Source organism: Leucoraja erinacea, unplaced genomic scaffold (assembly GCF_028641065.1).
Source record: "Leucoraja erinacea ecotype New England unplaced genomic scaffold, Leri_hhj_1 Leri_845S, whole genome shotgun sequence".
Classification (NCBI taxonomy): Eukaryota; Metazoa; Chordata; class Chondrichthyes; order Rajiformes; family Rajidae; genus Leucoraja; species Leucoraja erinaceus.
Window position 1 is genome coordinate 30875 of NW_026576779.1, and position 15747 is coordinate 46621.

Below are 15747 nucleotides of genomic sequence, written 5' to 3' on the forward strand. Positions count from 1 at the left end.
GTAAAAAGCAATTTTTTAGAATACAAATAGCCTGGCATTATTCTCCACGCATGTGTACCAGAAGATTATCTAATGGATTTGTTGATTAAAGTTCAAAAGTTGCCTTGTCACTCAAGACAAATGTCTTTGCAAACATCATCAGATAGGTAGAAACTGTTGGTTGCCATAATCAGGCTGGTAGTTGGGAGAGAGGCCACATGCTTTTTGTTTTATCCTTATATCTCAATAAGTTGCAATGATCTCCCAATAAAAAGTATCCACAGCACAAGACACACAAATTCCACCAAACGCTCAGAGCAGTTAGAATCATAGGGTCATAGTGTGGAAACAGGCCTTTCGGTGCAACTTGCCCACACCAGCCGACATGTCACATCTACATTCGTCCCACCTTCCTGCATTTGGGCCATGTCCCTCTAAACCTGTCCTATCCATGTACCTGTCTAAATGTTCCTTAAAAGTTGCGATAATACCTGCCTCAACTACCTCCTCCGGCAGCGCGCTCCACATACCACATTGTGTGAAAAAAGGGTGCCTGTTGATCGAGATCAGCGACAACAAAATTATAAGATTGCTCCGAATTATCTTCAGTAGCAAATAAACTGCATTGAATGTCTGAAGAAGGGATTCGACCCGAAATGTCACCTGTCCATATTCTCCAGAGATGCTGCCTGACCTGCCGAGTTACTCCAGCACTTTGTGTCCTTTTGTGCACAGAATCAGAGCAATGAACAGTAACTGGAATAAGGAAGCAAAGGCCTGCAGGTAAAGTGGATAGATGATGTTTCAGGTCAGGACCCTTCTTCAGACTGAATGAACGGGGGTGGGGATGGAGGGAGAAAGTTAGAAGAGAGGAAGGGCAGGACAAAGCCGGGCAGGCAATAGGTTGATACAGTGAGGAGGGATTTTGCTAGGCAGATGTTTGGACACAGGCCAGAGATGAAAAGACAGAAGGTGTAAAACAAAGGTATTGAAGAAATGCAGAATGTGAAGTTAGAGGAAGGAATATGCATGAAAGGGGAGGGGAGGGGAGAGGAGATATAGGTGCAAGTCCAGGTGGGGCAACAGGGAGAAGGGGTGAGAAAAGAAGGGAGTGTATAAGAGGGAAGAAGGGAAAGGGGAACAGTAGGTGCAGGAGTAGGCCATCCGGTCCTTCGAGTCAGCACCACCATTCACTGTGATCATGGCTGATCATCCACAATCAGTACCCCGTTCCTGCCTTCTCCCCATATCCCTTGACTCCGCTATCTTCAAGAGCTCTATCTAACTCTCTCTTGAAAGCATCCAGAGAATCAGCCTCCACTGCCTTCTGAGAATTCCACAGATTCACAACTCGCCGGGTGAAAACGTTTTTCTTCATCTCCGTTCTAAATGGAATACCCCTTATTCTTAAACTGTGGCCCCTGGTTCTGGACTCCCCCCACATTGGGAACGTTTCCTGCCTCTAGCATGTCCAATCCCTTAAAAATATTATATGTTTCAATAAGATCCCCTCATCCTTCTAAATTCTAGTGTATATAAGCCCAGTCACTCCATTCTTTCAACAAATGATAGTCCCGCCATCACGGGAATTAACCTTGTAAACCTACGCTGCACTCCCTCAATAGCAAGAATGTCCTTCCTCAAATTTGGAGTCCAAAACTGCACACAATACTCCAGGTGTGGTCTCACCAGGGCCTTGTACAACTGCAGAAAGACCTCTTTGCTCCAATACTGAACTCCTCTTATTATAAAGGCCAACATGCCATCACAAAGCAAGGTTTCTTCACTGCTTGCTCTACCTGCATGCTTACTTTCAGGTTACGTAGTTAATTACAATGGGAGAATGTTCATACCGTTGGGTTGTTAGCTACAACAAGGTGTTGTTCCTTCACGCTGAGTGGCCACATGCAAACTGGAGGAACCACATCTCTAACAACCCTAATCCCAACAAACAATCTGAAGAGTGGTCATGACCCTAAATGTCATCTACCCATGCTCTCCAGAGATGCTGTTCGACTCCGAGTTACTCCAGCACTCTATCTTTTTTTGTAAACCAGCCTGCAGTTCTTTTTTTCTGCCTTCAGGTATCATGTTATTCTTATTCCAATATGTGATTTACCTCCTCCACTGAGGCAAATCACCACCACGGCTAAGTAGCCACATACAGTCTGCCGGCAGACTATATTTCATGGTAACTTATCTTTCCAAGCCTGACTCTGTCATCAGATGTTCAAATAGATTTGAACAAATTCAGCAGACAAGTAGAAACAATTTTTCAACTTTTTGAATTTTCCACTATCAGTTGTCACTCCCACCTGGTGCTTTTAAAATTTAAAAACATTAACCAATGGACATCTAAACATGATGAAGAAAAAAAAAAAAACAATCATGCTGACAAGATCACATCACAAACTGTACGAGTACAAACATAGAAAATAGTTGCAGGAGTAGGCCATTCGGCCCTTCGAGCCTGCACCGCCATTCAATATGATCATGGCTGATCATCCAACTCAGTTAAAAAAGTATAACCATTTATAACAGATTGTGAACTATTGAGATATTGCTCACAGATATTAAGTCTTTGTGGGCATCATTATGAACAGGCCCTGCCTTGGTTTAACTTTCCAAAATGCTGAACATCTCACTTGTCCAAGTGAAATTCCATTTACCATTCCTTTGATCACTTTCCCATCATGATCTTAGATAACCTTCGTGTCCACTACACCACCAGTTTTGGGGACATCTGCAAACTAACCTACATTCTCATCGTTAATATATGTGGCAAACAATATTGGAGCCAGCATTGAACCCTGCATCACACCACTGGTCACAAGCCTCCAAGCATCAACCCCTCACTACCACCTTCTGTCTACTAACACTTGACAGGAAGGCTCTGCAGAGTAGTGCGTTCAGCCAAATGCACGATGGGAACTACACTCGCCCCCCTGCAGGACCTATACATCAGAAGGTGCAGATCCAGAGCCAGCAACATTATGGGGGACCCCTACCACCCCAGCAACAGACTGTTCCAGCTGCGACAGTCAGGCAAACGCCTCCACTGTCATGCTGCGAAAACAGAGAGGATGAGACGGAGTTTCTTCCTACAGGCCATCAGGACTGTAAACTCTTATCTCACCAGGAACTAATTTACTGTACTAATTTACTGTTGTGTTGTGTCCTTTTAAAATTGTTGTTTTTTTTCCTAATATATAAATACCGATTCTGGTCTATTCTGTTCTGTAGTTTTTCCACAATCCGCAGGCATTGCCACTTTCATTTCACTGCACATCTTGTATGTGTATGTGACAAATAAACTTGACTTGACTTGAACAGTACCTCATTTCCCACCCCTGGATAGTTCACACCAGCATGACCACTGAATTCTTCAGTTTTAGGTAGCCTGCACCCACTCTGTTTCCTCCAATCTACCCTGGTCCTCTCTCACATCTTCTCCCTTCCACCCTCTTCCGTGCAGTTAGCTCCTCACTTGCTCTGCTGCTACCACTTGCTACCCCTCAATTAGTTCCATTCTTCCCCTTCCACTCCAATCAGATTCCAGAAACTGCAGCTTTTTGTTCTCCTGTTATCACTTCAAGTCAATCTCCACCTTTCCATCTCTCATTTAACTTTCTGCAAATCAATGGTTCAACGGTACTTTATTGTCACGGGTACCTAAGTGCAGGCTGTCAGTGACTTACATTGTAGGGGAGTTACATAACTTGCATTTACGTAAACAGTTCACAATAGACCCCATTCTCGTTTCCTGAATGACCTGTGTTATTGCAATGTGAGGATGGCGAGGAATTCCCGTCCACTTCACAGATATAAAAGAAGCGCCCGGACTCGCTGCTCTTCCTGTTTCTGCCATTGTCAGTGCGACCTTGGGGAGGCGAGTGAGAACGAGGGTGGCAGTACAAAGCAACTTTTCCACAAGATGCACAAGTGAGCCCTTCTTCACCAGCTGCCGCACCATCGGGTTGACTCAGCTGTTGCTGCGGCTCACACTGTAGCCTCTGGCCGACAGTGCTTTCTCCCCTCTCACCGTTTGCCGCTTCTTCTTGTCGACCTAGTCCCCTTTATACATTTTAAGTCCTCCCACACCTCCTTCATAATGTTGACATCGGTGTTTCCTCCCCTGAACTCCCTGGTATCCATGACCTTCTCCACGGTAAATAGAGAGAAGCATTCATTTTGCAACATTACCCCTCATGATGCAGGGAGTAGTAGATAGGGAATGGAAGTACGCAATAAAACAATCATTAAAAACACAAATTTCAACTACAGGGAAACAATATTAAATGGTTTGTGAAACTATAAACTTGGTGATAATGTCTACTCAGGTAATAGATGGTCAAGCCAGTACTATTTAAAGTGCTAGACCTGTATTAAGATATTTGCTTACCTTAATCTCTAAACTGGCACCAAATGCCATTCTGAAATCTCCTTGCAGACCTTTACTGAAAACCCTTTGGAATGTTTGCTTGAAGAGGGAAGTGTTGAACGAGTCTGCCATCACGATATAACCTCTAGATGTGGAAAGATGGAGGCAGGCTGTGAAGTTATTTCACTACAAATATCCATCAGTGTAAATGTTTAAATATTCAGTAAACAACTGTTACAGGTACACACACTGAACTTTTTTTTCTCATTTATTAAACAGAGTACTATGTTTTGAGTACCATGTCTGAGGAAGGATTTCGGCCCGAAACGTTGCCCATTTCCTTCGCTCCATAGATGCTGCCGCACCCGCTGAGTTTCTCCAGCACCTTTGTCTACCTTTGATTTTCCAGCATCTGCAGTTCCTTTTTGAACAACTATGTTTTGCATGGTAGACAAAAATGCTGGATAAACTCAGCGGGTGGGACAGCATCTATGGAGCGAGGGAAATAGGAAACGTTACGGGTCAAAACCCTTCAACGTTTTGACCCGTAACGTTGCCTATTTCCTTCGCTCCATAGATGCTGCCACACCCGCTGAGTTTTCCCAGCATTGTCTACCTTCAATTTTCAAGCATCTGCAGTTCCTTCTTAAACAATATGTTTTGCATATCCTATTGTGCTGCTGCAAGAAAGAATGTAATTGTTCCATCTGGGTCATATGACAATATAACACTCTTGACATTGAAGAATAGATACTAATAGGAGCCAGTAATCAAACCGAGTGATGAGAATAACTTATGCAAACACTACATTATATATAACATCTGCTTAACTAAATGAGAACTGAGGTTTGAATATGTTTGGTTGATTGTGGAATTATTCAGTTTCCATCAGGCTCAACAAAATGAAAATTAAGCAGTTTCGCTCAATTGTCACAAGCTTTGACTTACAAATGATACACCAGCTGGCAAGGTGAAAAGGATCCCGACCCAAAATGTCACCTATCCATGGTCTCTAGAGATGTTACCAGAGCCGCAAAGGTACACCAGCATTTTGTGTCTCTTTTTGTAAAGCAGCATCCGCAGTTCCTTGCTTCTACCTACTATCTTGTTTTCTTTACTACTGGATTGTCAATGCATGGAATTAAACAGACATTAACAAATGCACAGAGGAATGGGCTCATCAACAGTTCTTCCATTTCTGGAATCACAAGAGTGGAGAAAGGATACATGACTCTAGCATCTCCAAGTGTCCCATAAATAAAGTAATCTGAACATTCTGAACTCAGCTTCCAATGGGGCAGGCCACAAAACAAAATGCTCAATTTGACATCCTGTTCCAACAAAACATCTTGGCATATACTATGAACTTATCTGCCCACCCCACCAAAAAAGTAAACTGACCTGGTGATAAATGTCATCAACCTGAAACATTAACTGTTGTTTGGCTCCCACAGATCAGTCTGGCCCACCGAGTATCTCCAGCATTTTTTAACATTTCAATTGACCTGGCACAGATTTTTCAAAGGAGCTCTTTTCATGCGAGTCTTCCTGTGCCTATGGGTTTTGTCTGACCTTTCTTGATAACTGCATTGAAAGATGTCTTCTGTGTCATTAGATTCATGTCTGGTGTACAATGACTGGAGTACAAGATAGGGGAATAAAACGTTTGCCTAACAACCAAGATATCATTAGCCGTAGCAGTGTGAGAGTTTGAGGACATTCAAGTGTAGTTTTGTCAAGTGTAATGAAGAATCCACAATTTTCCAAAGGGGCTTACAAATAAACCTTCCCCAAACCAGCCTGTCTAATATAGACCATGCACAAAGATGAAAATAATGAGATGACTATTTCTGAAATTAATTTTAATTTGTTGGCAGCGGAGAAAGCTGCTCATTTTGAATTACTTTCATAGGTGCTCAGTCATTGGCAGTCATTTCACAAGTTAAAATTTTAAGTAATTTTTAAGTTACTCATGAAATAAACCGATAAAACCAGTAAATCATTCAATCGACACATAGGACACTGAGGATGCTGGAATCGAGGAAAAAAAACAATCTGCTGGAGGAACTCAGTAGGATGAGCAGCATCTGTGGAGACAGAGAGACAGTCAGCTCCATCGATGCTGCTCATCCCACTGGGATCCTCCGGCAGATTGTTTCTTGAAATGACTCTGCTGATTTACATTATGTCATTTACAGCACAGGTGGAGGATGAGACAAGAAAAATATATAGTATTTTTGCGCTAACACTGATTACTTAAATCACAGTATGTTACATGATGTTCAAGATGTTCATATGTAAGATTAAAAACAAGCTCTGTTCCATTACACTGAGCCTGTGCAGAGATTTTATGACATGGCTAATCAAATGTCTCTTAGCATATACTTAACCTCACCATGACTATCTGCAGTCAGTTTCTTAATCCCACTAGAAAAGGAAAGACTCCATAGCGTTTGCCTGAGATTGCAACATCATTTTTTTTAAATGTTATTTGATGTGATCAATGCTACCATCCAGTGGCCACAACTAGGAAGTGCATTATTTAATCACAGAGTTTAGTATGCAAAATCTTAGAAGCAAATGCAATCAAAACTTTAAGGAGGATTAATGGAATTGAGCAAAAAAAAAATCCACGTATATCTCGGCATTTCTATTCTTAATATTTTCCAACAATAGACTGATTACTTTCATGCACCAGTGGAAAATATACCTTTCTCAATGGAATGAGAAAAAGTAGCACAACCATATACTTTTCTGTACAAAGCATGCCACACTTTTTTTTTCAGTTAAATTGTGTGTGTGTGTGTGTGTGTGTGTGTGTGTGTGTGTGTGTGTGTGTGTGTGTGTGTGTGTGTGTGTGTGTGTTGTGTGTGTGTGTGTTGTGTGTGTGTGTGTGTGTGTGTGACTTGAAGGAGAATGTAGGTGGTACGATTAGTAAGTTTTCAAAACAACATTTGAGTAGTGATGGATCTCAAAGAGGTTTGTCTAAGGATTCATCTGTACATTTATCACCTGGGCAGACAGGTAATAGATGGAATTTAATGCCAGTAAGTGTGAGGTTATGAACTTTGGCAAATCAATTTCTGTTAGACCGGGAACCTAATTAGTGGTTATGTGCAGAGAAGCTTTGTAGTGTAAATCTACAGCTCCAAGAAAATGGTTACAGAGCCAAACAGTGTGGTGATAAATATATTTGTCAGGCTTGACTTCATAGGTAGACGCAGTGAGTAAATGAATTATGTCATGTTGCAGTTGGATGAAATATTGGTTCAACCACACTTGTTAGCCATACTGCTGGAAAGATACAATATCATGAGAGTGCAGATGAGATTCACCAAGATTATTGCAACGAATGGAGGGCTGTAGTTATAAGAAAAGATTGGAATATAGGATGCTGAAGGGCAACCTTAGAGAAGTTTATAACATTATAAGGGTCATTAATAGGATAGATAAACAGAATCTGGAGTTAGAGGGCACAGATTTAAGTTTGGAAAATTGTGATAAAAGAAAAAGCTAGACATTCGGTAGGGTAAGCATGAATACACTACATGCTGGTTATGCAAGTAATAAATGCTCGATAATTTGTTACTGTTGAAAATAAACCTCTGTAAAGTACAGCAATATGTTGTGTCATTTTAGCATGAATAATGCTGATTGTTCTAATTCTGTCCTTGGTATACAAGCAAAGTTCGCAAACATGGCAAATAGAGGGATTCTTCTTCACAAAGGAGGCAAAGAACACCAGTTCCTCTTTATTTGTAAACAGCGCTCTTTCTGTTTGGCATTGATTAAAACATAGTCTAATATCTTTTAACATAGAATAACTTTTTTTTTTAAACTAGTGCCACTCCTGAAATGTGCACCACTTTGCATGTATGCAGATATAGAACATTAAAATAAAATGCACAAAAACGTTATTTCCCCTTACTTTTTTCCAGCCAACTAATTTCCTTTTAATAGTTTGCATATTGAAATATACACAATTTAATTAGAACTTACCTGGTTCCTTTGGAAACAAAAATTGCACGCCCAGAGCTTTGCTCGATAGTCCACCTGACTGTTTAAAAATAGGTGTAAATCTCTTAGTTACTTTAGTAAAACAAGAACTCTATTCCTCCACTACATGTATATACATTAATAATTATGTTTGGTTTTAATTTCTAAATGAGGTAACTTTATCTTTCATTTCATTCATTATTGCACTGGTGCGCATGTCTATATACAAAACGCAGATGAAACTTGTGATGGGCAGCATGTAATAGAAACAAATAGAAACACTCAAGAGGGTCAGGTAGCATTTGTAGAATGAGGAATATGGAATGAACCCTTTGTTCTTCCAGGGTGTCTTCAATCAGAAATGTCAATTCCCTTTCTCTTGCCACAAATGCAGTCTGATCCCTTAATTTCTTCTGGCATTTTCTGGTTTTATTTCAAATTGCATTAAAGAAAACAATTCAAAACCATATATTCTAATTTGGTAAAAAAGCATTAGACTGTTTAAAAAATTGATTTAGACAAATAGGTGCAGCAGTAGGCCATTCGGCCCTTCGTGCCAGCACCGCCATTCAATATGATCATGGTTGATCATCTAAAATCAGTACCCCGTTCCTGCTTTTTTTCCCCCATATCCCTTGATTCCTTTAGTCTCAAGAGTAAATCTAACCCCCTCTTGAAAACATCGAGTGAATTGGCCTCCACTGCCTTCTGGGGCACGTTTTGTTTTTTTCCCCCACACACCAAGGTCGTGTCTAAACTGGCTAGTCACTGGTTGCTTTCTTTTAAAGAAATCTCTATTTTCACTCCATTGTGAGTTGATGTCTTCAGATGCTGAGGTGGTTGTCTGATGAGGTGTACCAGCACACTGTTTCGAATGCAGAGTTTCATTGGTGCTCAGAGGGTTTTTGTATTCCTCCACGTCTCCTTTAGAGTTGTATAATGGCAATCGTCAAAATAATCCTTCGACAGTTACCATGTAAATGAGCCAGATACGTTTTGGTACATTACCTCCGATGTTGGATTGTTGCACAAATTGCATTATAAGAGTAATTAAATCAATAATAAACCCCGTTTAAAAATAATCCAGTGTTCTGCATTCAGTGGATTTTGTAACAAAACCTTCCATTAATTATTATTTTAACATAGTTGAAACATCAGCTATTTTATTTAACATAAATACAGTCAAATTTGTGTCACACCTTCAAATCAAAACCCATATGTATGAAATGATATTCTTCCATTCTCTGTTGCAATCTGCTTGACTAAAACATCAAATAAATGAATAAGATGTGTCACAGGTACTGCATGGAACAAAATATTATCATCTCAAATTGGTTGAAGGATGCCAACTATGCAAGCTACACGATTTCATTCAGATTTCCCTCAGTCTGCTCTTCAATTATATTAGAACCCACACTAAATGTTGAATAAACAACTGAATAACCCTCCTCCTCCCCCTCCAGAGTCTGGAACCGAGGTTGCGGAAAATCGGTGTTCAACCTGTATAACGGGATCAGGTTAAATGGATAAACTGAGCAAAGAGTAATAGTTCAATCCAATGAGTGCACATGTCTGTAACAAAATGTTGCAAACAAAGCTCTTTTATAAGTCTTGTCATCTCAAATAGAATCACTTCAAATATCAGACTGCTGTACATCTTCTGAAGAATCAGCGGACCTTATAGTAACATAGAAACATAGAAAATACATCTAACTCCCTCTTAAATCCAGCCAATGAACTGGCCTTAACTACCTTCTGTGGCAGAGAATTCCACAGATTCACCACTATCTGTGTAAACAATGATTTTCTCATCTCGGTCCTAAAAGACTTTCCTCTTATCCTTAAACTGTGACCTCTTGTTCTGGACTTCCCCAACATCGGGAATAATCTTCCAGCATCTGGCCTCTCCAACCCCTTATGAATTTTGTAAGTTTCTATAACATCCCCCTCAATCTTCTAAATTCTAGCGTGTACAAGCCGAGTCTATCCAGTCTTTCTTCATATGAAAGTCCTGCCATCCCAGGAATAATTCTGGTGAACCTTCTCTGTACAGGTTACTATGGCAAGAATGTCTTTCCTCAGATTAGGAGACCAAAACTGTACACAATACTGCAGGTGTGGTCTCACCAAGACCCAGTACAACTGCAGTAGAACCTCCCTGCTCATACTCAAATCCTTTTGCTATGAATGCTAACATACCATTCGCTTTATTCACTGCCTGCTGCACCTGCATGCCTACTTTCAATGATTGGTGTACCATGACATCCAGGTCTCGTTATGGCACGCCTTAATTCCGTTAGCGCTGTTTGCTTTCAATACTGTCCAATGGTGAACACTTGACAAGGAAACACCTTGTCCATGACCCACAGACAAGCAGCAGGCTACCAACTTCAAGACCATCACTGATCTCATCACCTCTGGCAATTTTCTCCCCTTCACAGCCTCAAACCCAGTTCCCCAACCCCATATTGCCCATTTCTGTCTCTTTCACAAATCCACAAGCAGGACTACAATGGCAGAGTGATTGAATTCTGCCTGCCCCACCGAACGTATCTCCAAATACCTTGACTCCATCCTATCTTCCTTCCGACCTACATCTGACACACCTCACATGATCTTCAACACTTTGACAACTTTAATTTTGACAGTTCTCATCTTTATCTGGAAGGTCACAGAACTCTCTAGTTCTTCCTTGAGCAGCAGTCCACTCTGTTCCCCTCTATTAACACTCGTCTGCCTTGCAGAACTTCTCCTCCTCTCATTTTCTACAAATCAAAGGTGTACCCATGGGCAGGCAGTCGCATGGGCCCCAGCTATGCTTGCCTTTTTGTTGGTTATGTCAAACAGTCCTTGTTTCAAACGTGCACTGGCACCACCCCACAGCCCCTTCTCCACGACATCAACGACTGCATCGGGGCTGCCTCCTGCACAAAACTTGCTGATTTCAACCACTTTCCCACTAACTTGCACCTTGTCCTCAAATGCACGGAACTATCTTTTCCCTTTCTCAATCTCTCCTTCTCCATCAGAGAGGACAGACTTTCAACTGACATCGACTAAAACCCCACTGAATCCCAGCTATCTTGACAACACCTCTTCCCACCCTGCCTCATGCATGGACACCATCGACCACTCTCACTCTCTCTGTCACATTTGCATCCAAGATGCGGTTTTCCACTCGAGGGCATCCAAGATGTCTGCTTTTAGTAAATGTAGTTTACACGCTACTGTTGTGAATGAATCCTCCATCCCTGTCACCTCTGTCCTGCAGCTCCTCCCCCTAGATTGAACAAGTCCCCTGGTCTTTACATATCACTGCACCAGGTTCTGCATCTATGACATCAATCTCCTACATTACCACCACCTAGACTTTCCCTTGACTCACAGTTTCAAGAAGGGTCCCACTTAGTCACATCTTCCCGCCCACGACTCTTTCTGCTTTCCGTAGAAACCACTCCTCCTGCAAACTAATGGTCCGCACATCTTTTCCCCCTCAAACTGCCCCTCCCGAGGTACTTTCCCCTGCAACTGCAGATCTACACCTCCTTCCTCACCTGTAACCAGAGACCCCAGCAGCTCTTCCAAGTGAGACAGAAATTCACATAAACCTCCTCTAATATCATCTACTGAAGGCAGTGCTCCCTGGGATGATTTGTGGCCACCCGCGCCTGCGCAGTGGGGGAAGCTGGTGACCAATGGACGTCGCCTCTCCGCGCCTGCGCAGTGGGGGGAAGCTGGTGACCAAAGATCGTAGAGGGACAAGATAGACCACTCCTCGAAAAACGCGTAGTATGACGTGTGTGACCGTCGACGCCATATTGTTAAGCATTTATTGGGCTGTAATGGCGTCCTCAGCTAAATCTACATCTCACTGCTCCGCTATCAACTGTTCTAATCGTAAATCTAAACGACCAGAGCTGTCATTCTTTAGGTTCCCCAATAAAAAAGAAAGGTAAGAATATATTATTATAATTTTCAGTCGATATTCTGTCGTGAAAATGTTATTTTCTGTTCTCCCATCAACAGCCATTGGGAAATGGGTTTGTCGGTACATTATAAAGTTATTAGACTTATGTTTAATAGATCTTTACTTACCATAATAATAAAGACAGTTTTAACACTTCTGTACATTTTAGGTTTTGTTCTTGTAAGGGATTTCTTTCCAAAATATGGCCCGCGGACACATTAGGCCCAGTGGCCACGGGATTTTTCGAGCTCAGATTCGTGTCCGAGAATGCGGCGGCTGTTACCTATTATATCCCTCGAATTGCCGAGACATCACAAGCAAAGATCACAAGCCCGCCGTGATCACAAGCCCGCCCATTCAAATATTATACAACTCTGCTCTATCATCTTTGGGTGCAATGGTGGGTCGGGGGGTTCGGCGGCGGCGGCCGCAATCAAAGATACGACAGGAGCTCTGCTCTATAATCTTTGGTCGGAATGGGACGGCTGCGCGTTATAATGTGCTATCGTTCCACTCCCTCTCCTCCCTTCTCCCTCTCCCCCTCTCCCTCTCCATATTTCTAAATCCTCTCTTCATTCCTCCCCCTCTCCCTCTCCATATCTCTCTCCATCTCTCTCTCCCTCTCTCCCCATCTCCCTCTCCCCATCTCCCTCTCCCCCTCTCCCTCTCCTTCTGTCTCCCCTCTCTTCGATCTCTCTCTCCCCTCTTTCTCTCGATCTCTCTCTCTCCCTCTCTTCTCTCGATCTCGCTCTCTCTCTTCTCTCGATCGTCTTCCCTTCCCTCTCTCCCTCCCTTACCTCTTCGTGAGAGTTGGCAGCTCTGCTATGCCTTGGGTCCAAAAGAGGATAGAAAGAAAATACTTAATGGTCTTTGTAAGAAGATTTTAATAAGCTCTTCTACATTTAAGGTAAATTGACATATTAGAGGCAAAATACATCTTCAACATACAGATCTCCACACAACTGAAAACAATTGCATTTAAGTGATATATCATCCATTGTTCAGGCATGTAGTTATGATCATCTTTCTTCTTGTTAGTTAATCCTAAATGATATCTCCTGTAATTTCAGATGTCAACAGTGGGTCCAGAATACTCATCGACAAGATCTCCTGCACCGAACTGCAGAGTATTTGTCAAATAACTGCCGTCTTATGTACATTGTGTGAAATTGTGATTTGTTAACTGCATAAAACTAATGCAAATGGCGATACATGCCTGCATTTGGCCCATACCCCTCTAAACCTGTCCTAACCATCAAATAACCTAACAGAACTGTCATGAGGAAAGATTTAAAAGACTAGGCTTGTATTCACTGGAGTTTAGAAGGATGAGGGGGGATCTTATCATATTGTTTACAGTGTACTATGTTTACAGATTCTGTTGTGCTGCTGAAAGTAAGAATTTAATTGTTCTATCTGGGACAAGCTAGATGCAGGAAAATTGTTCTACATGACAATAAAACCCTCTTGTTAGATGCAAGGGGATCTTATAGAAACATCTAAATGAATAAAAGGACTGAACAAGCTAGATACAGGAAAAATGTTCCCAATGTTGGGCGAGTCCAGAACCAGGGGCCACAGTCTTAGAACAAAGGGGAGGCCATTTAAGACTGAGGTGAGAAAAAACTTTTTCACCCAGAGAGTTGTGAATTTGTGGAATTCCCTGCCACAGAGGGCAGTGGAGGCCAAATCACTGGGTGGATTTAAGAGAGAGTTAGATAGACCTCTAGGGGCTAGTGGAATCAAGGGGTATGGGGAGAAGGCAGGCATGGGTTATCGATTGGGGCTGATCAGCCATGATCACAATGAATGGCGGTGTTGGGTCGAAGTGCCAAATGGCCTCCTCCTGCACCTATTTTCTATATTTCTAAAACACTCATCCAGCAATCCTCGAGCCCACCAGCTCATCCCGTAGTCAATTCATCAGCTTTTCCATAAGAACTTCCATCAGTTCTTGCAAAAGAATGACAATCAGCCAATCTCGATTACCCTCAGCCCATCAAGCAGTCCCTTAATTCGCACAGAAGTCTGAACTATTGAATGCTCACTGCATCTCTTTCCATGTCAGCAAGTTAATATCCAGCTGCATATGAACCATGTGAAAAATGAATAAATAGATGCATGTGGTGCAGTGATTTGTGCAGCACTATAGGCCTGGAGACCAAGAGGAGTTCACCATTGAACGGAGTTTGAACGGGGGGCTTGAGGCCCCCGACCGAGGAAGAACAAAAGGAAGGGACTTGAACTTTATTTCGCCTTCCATCACAGTGAGGAATGTGTAGGAGTCACTTTGGTGAATGTCCGTATTAAAATGTGTTTTTGAGTGCTGTTGCTTTTAATTGTATGACTGACCTGGCCAATGAAATTCCTCGTATATTGCAACACATACTTGGAAAATAAAATCTGATTATGATTCTGAAAAGCCTTTCCCTTCCATACTCTTTCCTCTCTTTGATCTTTTTGCAGCTGACTGCCTTTCTGTACATGTTGCAAGAGATTGTCGCGGCATCCAGCATCCTCGGAGAATGTAGAATTAAAGGCAGTTTTAAAGATGGTTATTTGCCTCAAAATTGGGTTATTGTATCTCCAGAACCTCCCCAGAGGCTCTGGGAGACACAAGGTTCAAGAGGGAACACAAAAAGCCTAATTAGGAAGAATATTAAGAGTAAGATTTTCAATTAAAATACTGTAATTGATGGAAACTTGCCTTTAAATTGGTTCCTGGATGAAACCCTGATGGTTCTCACATTGTCTCTTTAAATTTACTCTCCTTTTCACACTTGCATTAAAACACACAGCCACCACCATTCACAGTGATACTGCCCGGCAGTCTCATAATTACAGTCTACACAGCTACCTTGACAGCCACACAAAATGATGTAAATAAAAATTGTTTTCCTGTTTAAGAAGTTCAATTGAGAATTATTTGAAATTGTGGGGGTTGATACAAAATACTGTTGACCCACAAATGTGTTGATATGAGACATTCACATTTAAAAAATCCATGTCGCAAAAAAAGCAAGAAGGTGCCCATGTTATTTGACCAACTTGCCAGATTAATTTAAATATACACAATACACAATACAATTTATTTGTCACTTGAACCTCATAGAGGTTGTTGGAGCCCCCGGCGTGCGCTAGAAAAGTGCCGCAGCCATTTAAGCCACGCCGGGCGATGATGTAAGGCCCCGCTCCAGGTCATCCTCGACCCCCGCTACTCGGGCGGAATAATTTGCCGTTGCGGAAGCCCCGAAAAGCGGTCTCCCAGCAGGGACCCGCAGGCTCCGATATTACTGTCTGCCAGGCCTGCGGTTGGAGCCTCCGAATCTCCGGGGCTCGGGTCACAGCAGCGCATGGGTACATATGTAGGTATGTATGCATTAGTTTTGCTCCTAATTCCCTTTTCAAAATCATTAATATATAT

General features: G+C 42.1%; 1 pseudogene; it reads right to left on the minus strand.

Moving 5' to 3' along the window:
* Positions 1-12192, minus strand: part of LOC129694881 (protein transport protein Sec23A-like) — a 36121-nt pseudogene extending 23929 nt beyond the window's left edge.
* Positions 12193-15747: the final 3555 nt, after the last annotated feature.